Source organism: Coptis chinensis, chromosome 9, assembly GCF_015680905.1.
Source record: "Coptis chinensis isolate HL-2020 chromosome 9, ASM1568090v1, whole genome shotgun sequence".
NCBI classification, from domain to species: Eukaryota; Viridiplantae; Streptophyta; class Magnoliopsida; order Ranunculales; family Ranunculaceae; genus Coptis; species Coptis chinensis.
In genome coordinates, this window is record NC_141464.1 from 17,442,740 (window position 1) to 17,453,326 (window position 10,587).

Consider the following 10,587-nt stretch of genomic DNA (forward strand, 5'->3'; position numbering starts at 1 on the left):
CGTTTTGAGGCAGAAACGCTATGACATTTATTGCATTCTTAACAAACACTATTAAAAGCGTTATCATTTTTATAGCGTTTTGGATACAAACGCTATCTTACAAAGCATAGCATGGCGATAGATAGCGTTTTGAAAAACGCTATCGAGTATATTTGATAGAATTTTTTGAGTGTTATCTATAGTCTTTTGTGCATTAGTGTTTGGATTCTAGCAGTATATCCCCTTATGTCTTGGTAGTTGTAGTCTTTAAGTCTACCTAGACGCATCAGAAGGGAAGACCCATTATTTAAGTTACCCTGGTTAAACCTTCTTCAACCAACTCATTAAATGATTTAGCCTATAAAACCACAACCCTAAACACTCAGTCCTCCACACACAAGACTCAAGTACAGAACATCAATACTGAAGACTGAAATGGCTAGGAGAAAGCAAACATCCATGGGGAAGGGAAAAGAAGTTGCAGTAGAGTCACCTACACCTTATCCTCATTTATATAAAAGTGGGTATAACAATTTTGGGGCTCAAGGAAGAAAGATTTGCAAGGACTTCATAGATGAACATCTAGGCTGCACACAAGATGAGGTCCGCCAATATTTAAGTGTTGTGGAAGGGAGTAAGGTTTTAGAGAAGAGCAAAGTTGTTTTAGAGAAGAGCAAAGCTACTTTGGAGAAGAGCAAGATTGCTTTGGAGAAGAATAAGAAGAGCAAGGTTGCTTTGCTAGAGAAGAACAAGAAGGCTGCAATTAGAGTTGTGGTGCAAGGTTTAAGGGCTGCTTCAGCTTAAATTGTAGGGACTTCTATGTTTAGGTTGTTTCTGGGGTCCCTTGTTTCTGTCTTTTGGTTCAATGATTAGGTTTGGTTATGTGTTTTGCTACTTTAATTTGTTATCTAGCTAGGTTTAGGTTTGTTTATGTGTCTAGGTTCAGGTTTGCTACTTCTATGATTAGGTTTGTTTATGTGTCTTCGAAATATTATGGTTAGTATTGCAGTATTATGGTTTGGTTTGAAGTATTATGGTTTGGTTAAGATGGTTAGTGTTGCAATGGTACTATTGAGCTGTTTTATCTCATTTGGATTTGTTGCAGATATATCTTGTTAGGGTTTATAGGAACTTCACTTTTATATTATTAGAAAAAAACCATTACATAAACACACACCATCACTTAGGATAATCAAGAACACACAGCTGATTACCACACATTTCACAATATAGTACAAGAGTAGTATTCTTCTCAGTAGGCACCATTGGCTAGTTGGGAGCATTGTAAATCATCCCTTTATGGAAACACCCTACCCAGTCACATGAAAGCCATATTTGAACTATTTTGCCAGAATCATCAGAACCTTTGTTTAATTTCATAATGCCTCTGCACCTATTGGGAGGATAAGGGGAGCTACTATTGCATCTTTTATAAAGGTAGGCACAAGCTAGAGATGTGTGGCCTTCTTGTCCACACAGCTGACATATCTGTGAAAAAAAATGAATTAGAAACCATCAGAATGAATTAGGCTTTAGTACCAATGTATTACTGAAAATTAGGCTTTAGTACCACTATTCTGCCATTACAGTTTAGTTAGTTTAGCAAATACCTCAAGTGCAACAAAACTTCTTACAGGAGCTCCACCCATGGCTTTGTTTATTTGGCTTCATTTAAAAGTTTATTTGGCAAAATACTGTTTAAAGATGATTTGCGCGCAGAAAGGGAAGAAGATGACTTGCAGGAGAACTCGATCTTATATGGGTCATAAAACCACCCAACGACTCTATTCTTTGAACCGTTGGATTAAATTGTGATTTTGACACGTGTTTTTGTCTTTTTAAACAGTATTTTACCTACTCACGTGATAACCACATTGAGGGTATTGTGGGCATTATGAAAATACAAACAGATTGAAATAGTTTGACTTCGGTACGGTCAACTCAATCAACTAACAGTCAACTGACAGAAGTGGTACTATTTCCTAATATTGTACTAAAAAGTGGTACCAAAGTCTAAAAAACCCTATGTTGACTCATACCAAAGAAGTTAAAACTACTGTTGAGCTGCTTAATAGTATAAAAGAATTGAAAAAGTGTCACCGTGAACAAGATCAAAGAGAAGGCATTATCTTGGAAGAATGCGTATAACCATAAGAAAAATGTCCTACTGGAGTTGTTAGAGTTAAGGCCTCTATAATCGGTTCTCAAAAGGAGGTGTTCCTGTTGTTGGGCGTCCCTTTTTATCCTCACCCAACTGATATTAGGCCACTAACAGAGGGCATTTTAGTATTTTTACATGCATTTAGAATAAAACCATAAAAGAGAGAAAACTCTGGAATTGTTGGGACTGTTCCTATTCCTCTTCTTCTTCTCGCGATGGCTCCCAATTCTTCTAGAGAACTCTTCAATGGCAGTTTAGTGAACTATAAATAGGAAGGAGATGAGCAGCTATTCAACAAGTCAAGGAGTCTCTCATTCAAGTGTTCTGCCCTCACATCAGTGACGATCCACTGCATAGAGGTCATTTTCTTCTCACCAGTTTACTGTCTCTTTATTCATTGTGTTATCTGTCTACCTTAGGCAAATAACTTGTGTTAGGTTGGAATCCCCATTAAATTAGGAAGTTGTAATCTCACTTATCATTTGATATAGTGAAAGTTCTCTTTGAGAAGACTGGTGTTTTTCTTGTGTGTTATTTTACTACTACTGTTGTGTTCATGTTATACTGTTGAGTTTCTGTGATTGTCAAAAGTAGTTGTCTAGGGTATTGTTACCCAACAGTGGTATCAGAGTGAGGTTCTATTTCTATATTTTATCTTGTAGAAATCATGGAAACGACCACAACTTGTATGGTGAGTTTGAATGGGGTAAACTACGCAATTTGGAAAGCAAAATTTGAGGACTTATTGTACTATAAGGATCTTGCAACACCCATTGAAAATGAGGGGCAAAAACCCAAAGCGACAAGTGATGTTGATTGGAAGAAATTAGACCGCCCAATTGGCTTTATTCGCCAATGGATAGATGACAATGTATTACTTCATCATGTCTCAATGGAGACGTCGGCGTACTCGCTTTGGAAGAAATTAGAAGGGTTGTATGAGAGAAAGACTGCTGGAAACAAAGCTTTCTTGATTAGGAAGATTGTGAATTTGAAGTATAAAGATGGCACATCAATGACCGAGCATCTATATGAGATGCAAAGTATTGTGAACCAACTATCCTCCGAGATGGTGTTAGAAGATGAATTGCAAGCATTATTGCTACTTAGCGCTCTGCCAGAGAGTTGGAAGACCTTATTTGTGTCTTTAAGTAACTCTAGTTCAGATGGAGTTATTACGATGAGCCAAGCAACAAGTAGCTTATTAAATGAAGAAACAAGGAGAAGTAGTGAAAGTTCATCTCACTCAGAGGCACTCATTACAGAAAGCTGAGGGAGAAGCCAAAATAGAAAATCTAACTATCGTGAAAGGTCAAGGGGCAGATCTAAATCAAGGCCACTAAATGAAGTCAGCTGCTACCATTGTGGCAAGCCGGGTAATTACAAGAGTGAGTGTCGAAAGTTGAAGAAGGAACAAATAAAAGAAAAAGGAGGTCATAAGCATGAGAAGGATGTTACGGCGGTTGCATCGGATGGAGAGGACATCATATTGTTCTCTAATTGTGAAGATGCATGTCTTAGTGTCACATGCCATGATAAAGATTGGGTGATTGATATTGGTGCCTCTTACCATGCTACACCTCACAAGGAGTTCTTCACTTCTTACAAGTTGGGTGATTTTGGTGTCGTAAAAATGGGAAACAGCGGCATTTCTAAAATTGTTGGAATTGAGGATGTGTGTATTGAGACTAGTGTTGGTTGCACATTAGTTCTCAAAGATGTACGACATGTACCAGATTTTCACTTGAATCTAATTTCAGTAGGAAAGCTTGACGAGGAAGGTTACATTAACCAATTTGGTGGAGGTGAATGGAAGCTCACTAAGGGGTCTTGTGTGGTGTCACAAGAAAAGAGATGATGCACTTTGTACAAGACACAAGAAAAACTATGCAAGGGCTCGCTGAATGCAGTTGAGGAGTCCTCAACTGAGCTATGGCATAAAAGGCTTGGTCATATGAGCGAGAAGGGGCTGCAGATCCTCGCCAAAAGGCAAGCCTTGCCTAACATGAAAGGTGCGTATTTAAATAGTTGCAACATAGAGTCTCCTTTCATAAGAAGCCTGCTACAAAGAAATCTAATGTGTTAGAGCTAGCTTACTCCGATGTTTGTGGCCCTATGAAAGTTAAAACACTTGGTGGCACTTCTTATTTTGTCACTTTCATAGATGATGCTTCAAGGAAAGTGTGGGCACATGCCTTGAAGACTAAAAATCAAGTGCTTGATATATTTAAAACTTTCCATAGCATGGTGGAAAGAGAAACGGGAAATTCATTAAAGTGTATCAGCACCGACAATGGCGGAGAGTATATTGGGCCATTTGATGACTATTGTAAAAGTCATGGTATTCGGCATGAGCAGTCTGTTCCCAAGACTCCACAACATAATGGTGTTGCGGAAAGCATGAACCGGACTATTGTCGAAAGAATTAGGTGTATGCTCTCACACGCAAAGTTGCCAAGAAGCTATTGGGGGGATGCAATGTGTACGACATGTTATTTAATTAACTTATCCCCTTCGACACCTTTGAATGGAGAAGTGCCAGAAAAATTATGGAGTGGCAAGGATGTTCGCTATGAACATCTAAAGGTGTTTGGCTACAAGGCATTCGTGCATATTCCTAAAGACGAAAGGTCAAAGCTTGATGAAAAAGCAATACAATGCATTTTCTTGGGATATGGCAATGAGAAGTTCGGGTACAGGCTATGAGTTCTAGCTAGTAAGAAGGTGATAAAGAGCCGAGATGTGGACTTTTTTGAAGATCGACCAAACTATTGAAAATTTTGAGAAGTTCGAGAAGCTTGAACCCTTTGTCAATGATCTCATTGACTTGGATCCACTTGTTCCTCCTGTGGCAGAAGGAAATGATGGTACTAGAGCTGTCCAAGGACATGAACCAGAAAATCATGATACAAGTGATAATGAGCAAGAAGTAGATCAACAAGTTGAATTGGAAGTTCAGCCCAATGGCGAACAAGAAGTGCAACCACCTCAAGAATTGCCAATTGATCGAGATGAGACAATCAATTAGAGGGCGAAAACCATCAAAAAAAATATCTTCCAAATGAGTATGTCACGCTCACGGAAGGAGGTGAGCCTAAATCTTATGAAGAAGCTATTAGCGATGTGCACAAGACAGAGTGGATGAAAGCTATTCAAGAAGAAATAGATTCTTTGCATGGGAACAACACTTATGATTTGGTTGAGATGCCCAAAGGAAAGAAAGTACTTTGGAACAGATGGATTTACAAGATAAAATCAGAAGAGAAAAGCTTGCAACCAAGGTATAAGGCAAGACTAGTCGTGAAAGGTTTTGGCCAAAAGAAGGGTGTAAATTTTGATGAAATATTCTCATCGGTGGTGAAAATGACTTCAATCCAAGTTGTATTGGGATTGGTAGCAAGCTTGAACCTAGAAATTGAACAACTAGATGTAAAAACGGCATTCCTACATGGTGATCTTGAAGAAGATGTGTACATGGAGCAGCCTAGAGGATTTGAAGTTAAGGGTAAGGAGAATTTGGTTAGTAAGCTAAGGGAAAACTTATATGGGCTGAAGAAAGCACCACGACAATGGTATAAAAAGTTTGAATCATTCATGGTGGAGAATGATCAGCTCCCAAATGGGCATTTTATTACCCGTATATTGCTGCATTACAATCTTTCTTACGCTTAATGAAAAGACAACTCATAGCTTTTATTGCCTTTTACAGGTTAAGGAGTATTTCAGACCACTTATCATAAAAGTTGCATCTTACCACCAAAAGGAGCCTTAATCATGCTTATTATGAAGACCAAAAGCTGCTATGGAAAAGTGCTGAAAAAGTCAAAGTCAACGGTCAAAGTCAAAAGTCAAAGCCCTCAATTCAGAAGACCAGAAATGGAGGCCCTTATCTCAAATTATGACATTCTCCTAAAACCTACGTTGGTCAAGAAGAAACCAAAAAGCAAAAGCAAAAGTGAAGTGTGAGGTGTCTAATTTATAATGGAGAAGGGCAAATCTGTAAAAGACAAAATTAGGGGTATATAACCCAAAAGTAAGGGAAAGAGAAACCATCCATTGTCTTAGGATCCAAACCATTTGGTTTGTTTAATTTCTTGTCTAGTTTTTTAATTCATGTTTTTACTTTATTGTTTGTTTTATTTCCTTTTAATCAAAACTTATTATTTACTTGTTCTTATTTCTATCTTCAATCTTATTTACTTGTTCTTGTTTCAATCTTCAATCTCGTCTTGTTGTTCTTATTTCAAGTTTTAATCAATCTTTTCTTCCATGTTTTCAAGTCATTTCAATACCAACAACTAAAGCTTTCAATGTTTTCATAAGCTTAGAACCAATCTAATCCATATAAGAGTCTACCTTTCTTCTTCACATCTCCCACACTCAAACTCTAAACAATTTAGGATGAACCTCAGTTCTAAAACAAACTCTTTTGAAGTTACCACCACTAACTAAAACTTTAAATGGCGCCGCCATCATGGATTGAAGGAGTGAGAGTGATTGGTTGAGAATCTAAAAAGGGAGCATCATTCTCATCCCTACATTTTTATTTTTTTTTTCAATTTTTCGTCATTTTATTTTATTGTTTCTCAGTACTGATTTACTTTCTTACAAATTAGGTTGTGGGACAACAAAGCTGGAAAGGAGGTGAAGACACAACCAAAAGACGACCAAAGTTCACAGGCGCCGACGGGCGACCGCGAGCTAGGTAGGGGGCGACCGCCTAGTCACCTCCAGAGATGTGGGTCTAGTTTTTTTTTGGCAGTTCAGTTGGTTTTTGATGAATAGTTGTACTCCGAGCCCAGATTTTGTAATAGAGTAGGAGAAGTCAGTGGAACTTGTTTGTAATAGTTAGAGATAAAAAGAAAAAAAAAAAAAAAAAAAAAAATTAGGAAAAATTGGGTTTTTATTGATTCTCTATGATGAACATGAGTTAAACTTGGTTTAAGTTATATACTTACCAAGGGATTAGAGTTTTAATTGCCTTGGGAAGTTCAAGTGTGTGAGGCAAGTTGTGGATCATAGCTCACACACTATGAATCAACTTGGTAATCAACACTCTAAGTCCATTTGACTCTAGTTAAGCTTATCAATCTAAAACTAGTTAATTAGATTAGTATAATATTAGTTTAGTTTTAAGTTTGGGCCCTTGAAGGCAAATTAAAGTTGTATAAATTGTCAGAAACCCAACTTGTGGGCTTTTTAAGTGGGCCTTTATTGTAACTTAAAACAGGGTAAAGCTCGAAAGGTTGGGCCTGATTCTCAGATCACGCGCCAAATGACGTTGCCTTCTCCTCAAGCAGTGTGTAAGCACGGCTTGAGAGGTAAATTCTAAAACTCCTCGAAGCCCAAGTAAGAGGATACTTTGTGTGTTTGAGCATGCTTACATGATTGTTTTGTAGGAACCGTTATTCAGAATGCAAATATTTCAACAAACCGCGAACACCACGCGCAGCGGAATTAATGGGTGTCCACGATTTGGATAGAGAACATACCTTTTCAAATCCGATTTTGATAACTCTACGAATCCAAGCTTTATGAATCCGAATCAACAATCAACCCCTTGATCTTCTGTTGTATTCCTTTATAATAGATTGGATGTTGTGTGGACAACGATATACCAACCCCCTTCTTTCTCTCAAGATCAGAAACGAATTCAGATCTACTTATCTTACCTCTTTTTCAGAACCAGTGAATAGTGAATTTCTGCTAGAAAGAAAGAGTATTCTATTTATAGGCTACAACAGGGACCATGAGGAGAAATTAATTAGGGGGCGGCTTTGATCGGCTTGGGTTTCCCATGTTCGCCCGAACACACGCCCAAGTCCGTCCAATAAATGGCTTATTCCACTAAAGGCCATTGTTGCACTACCGCCCTAATCCCAAATTACGGTCGGCCATTTATGGGCTCCATATTATATGCTCGTTGATCTCCCCGTGTTTAAGATATCGAATGTCCATTGATTAAGTCAAGTTACTGACAACTACATTAATTAACTTCTAATGTCCTTGAGTAGTACCACTCAACTTCATTGTCACGTCGGAATAAATCCACCTGTAGGGTTTACATGACAACCTTTTTGAGCTCCTCAAGGGGACATCATCAACCCGACTTCTTGCGGGACACGGATTCCTTCTATAATCAACAGTACACCTTACATACAATGTCATTACCCAATCCATTGAGTTTGTTGATTCACAAATGAATCTCACTTATTGATGATTTAAAGCAATGTACAATACATATAAGTGCCCGTTATTATATCCGGATTAGGAGGACAAACATCCATAATAACAGAGGTGTTTGTTCTCTTATATAGTCAGTATAAAGAGAAACAACCTCACTTGGTCCTATTCAATATACACAAAGTGTACTAGTGTAATCCTATAGTCAAGATAGACTAATACCAGATTATACTACAACCGTACCAATGGTTTGTCCAAATCCATCTAGGTTATGAACGATTACTTATACTTTATAAGGTACTGATGATATGATCTTCTGTGTATTCACACCATATCATCTACAACAAAAAGTATTAGACACATGCATATAACTAATAACATATATAATATGCATAATATTTGCCCATATGATTCTCATTCAAAATATAAAGAATTAGAGTTAATACAAAAGTAATGCTTTTAGTATATAACCCTATCATGTTTGAAATTTACTTCCGCACTGCAATTTACATTCGCACATAAGGTTGAACCCGAGCCACATAACAACCATTGGGAAGTCATTACCCAATGTAGGTAAATTGGATGTTGCTTGATTCTTGAAAGCCCTAGACCAAAAACTTTAACTAAAATCAATCAACTAGAGCTCAAAGTAGTCACGCTCCTCCAGAAAAGGACAAAAATATAGCCACGAGGATTTAGATTAATCAGTTACCAGATTCTAGTGGACCAACTACCTTTCTCACTCCCCTTCAAATTCATCGTGAGTGAGATTCTTGGTAGCACACCGCTAGGTAAAGTGTGCCTACTCTTTTGAGACGTGTAGTAGAGCCATCCTAGTCTCGCGCCCAATTGTTCCCTTAAACAGGCATAGTAAATTATAGACCAAAGTAAATATTTAAAAAAAAATCCAAAAAAATGAATTTCTACTGTTTGTGCATCATCATTGATTGAGCATTCATGTGTTATCAATATGCATCGCAACCGTCATGGAATTACAATGCAAACCCAGAACCTTGTTCTTTTTGCGGTAATCCTTATCATAGGTTATCCCATTCTCCATCATATACTGAATTCGAGTCTACTACGGGAAATCCTTTCGATTACGAACTTCAATTTTCAAACTTCCCTAGTACCGCATACACTCAAGAGTTTTCTACTCATGTCGACAATTCATGGAGTTCCATCACAAATAGTCAACCACTATTCATCTATCCACATGGTCAGTCAGAGTACGGTTTCACCCAAAACCCATTACCATTTACATCACCATCCATATCAAATTCATATCCTACTACACCATCCATCATAGACCAACACTACCAGGAAATGGTCAAGCAAACAATACTAACTTAGCAAATAGCAACTACCTTATGTTTTCTCCAATTCGATTCAAAAGATGTCACATCTGAGACTAATATTCTTCCCACTAGTCTAGAACCCAACCAAAAAGAGAAACAAGGTGTTACTATAAAAAAGCCCATTGCTAAAGCCCATCTTGATACTCATGACCAATCAAATCACCATCAATCTCCACCTGACTATCGTGAGAATTCCAACTATCATGACGATGACTATATGCCCGAAGTCACACTTTCTCTCACATGCCTTAATGCATCATCACCCATAAATGAGGAAATTCTGGCAGAAGAAACTTAAGAGCGTGTATTGGACTCGACACATTTGGAAAAGGGCATTGAGAAAATTTATGAAGATCTAGGCAGAGAGGACAAAGACAATGAAGTGCTTGGAAAATAGGGAATTAAATCTATGGTGGGAAGTGGATTTCAATTTAGTTTGGTCGTTCAAGACTTATCGATGGAACAAATTTGTGACATCCTTACTATTGCAGATATAAACCACAATCTTGTGGAAATGCCAAAACTAGATGAAGAATTCTTTGAGCCCTCGAGATCATGTGAAGAAACATCACCCAACCATCACCATCCCAATTTAGCACCTCTTGAAATCCAACCTCCATTCATCGAAAATCCATCAATTTCTGAGGATAACACCACGAAACCATTTCAAAGAAACCTCAAATTCGCACTTAAGCCAATTGCCTTCGAGATCATTCATAATTTTCTAAACTTTCCCAGTAAAGAGACTTCACCCAATATACAAACGCAAGAGTCCATCATTTCAGTAGTTGAGAAACCTGGTATGTCTAGTTCACCATCATTTGAGCCTCATGAAGGACCTCTACCACCAACCTCTCACTCTTTTGGACAATTCAAACATGACGTATTATTGCATAAATTCCATGA